Genomic DNA, 1,323 nt, shown 5'->3' on the forward strand with positions numbered 1-1,323 from the left:
GGACTTTGAATTTAAATCATTAGCTATTTGAATTTGAATTATATTCATATGATTAGAATATAATTTCAAATACCCCTGAAATATTTTATGAGCTTTTGGAAAAGTCCATCTAGCAATATAAAAATATTCAGAGGAGCTTTGGCATTGTTTGAATTATTATTTTTAATTCAAACACTGGCAAAAGAATTAATTAAAAGAAAAACAGAACAGAAATAAAAAAAAAGAGAGAAGAAGTACCTGGCCTCACCGTGCAGCCCAGCCGGCCCAGCTCCCCCACCAGCGCGGCCCAGCCCACCTTCCCCCCCCCCTTGTCCTCTTCTTCCTCTGCCAGAAGGCAGAGGCGAGGCGTGGCGCGCGCCCGAGCGCCCCGGCCACCTCCTGCTTCGCGCTGGAGGCCGCCCTTCGTCCTAATTCGCGCCACGACGACGCCCCGTGTCCCCTCTCTCCTTTCCCTCACTCGCTGCATCCCCTCTCCCTCTTCTGTCTCTCTCCCTCGCTCATCCCCGGATGCACCGAGACCGCCGACGAGCGCCACCGGAGCCACCAGCATCCCCATGCCCAGCCAGTTAGGCCACGAGCTCCGCCTTGGATCCGGGAAGCTCTACCACGACGCACGCGACGCCGGGTGCCCTGAAGCCACGCCATCACCGCCATCTTCATCGCCACGGCCGGCGATCGCCGCCGTTCGATTCGCAGCACCGAAGACGTCCCCGAGCTCCCCGAGGCCACCACTGCACCCGCTGTGAGCTCCTGTGTTGATTTCCCCTCTTTCCGTGCCCCACCTCCCTCTCTAGCTAGCCCCACCACTTGCCCGAGAATCTCTCGCCGCCGGCCATGGTGTGGCCGTGGCCACAGCCACCCCAGCTCGTATCCGAGGCCACGGTCGTGCTCATCGTGATCTCGGGAGTCCGTAGCACGCCCCAGCCCCTCCTGCCGTGCTCCCTAACCCCGACCCCAGGATTGCCCGAGCTGCTGCCGCCGCCAAACCTCGTCGCCGACCACTTTTCCGGCCACCCCAGCACCTGTCACCGCCACCACTAGATGCGCGCCACTGCGCGTTCGAATGCAACAAACCGCGGCCGAAACGATGCCATGTGGCTCGTTTCCGAGCCCTCCGCCGCGTCTGGATTCGCCGGCGGCTAAACGCCGGCGACCGCTGACCCGATGACCGGCGTGGGTTGACCGACTGCCAGGTTTGACCCCCCCCCCTCTCTCTCACTGACCTGCGGGCCTGCCCGGCTAATTAGGCTAGGATTAATGTTAACTAAATATCAGTTAGTTTATTAGACACTGACATGTGGGCCCTAGTGCCCTAATCCTTAA

The sequence above is a fragment of the Triticum aestivum genome, chromosome 5B, assembly GCF_018294505.1.
Source record: "Triticum aestivum cultivar Chinese Spring chromosome 5B, IWGSC CS RefSeq v2.1, whole genome shotgun sequence".
In the NCBI taxonomy this organism is placed as follows: domain Eukaryota; kingdom Viridiplantae; phylum Streptophyta; class Magnoliopsida; order Poales; family Poaceae; genus Triticum; species Triticum aestivum.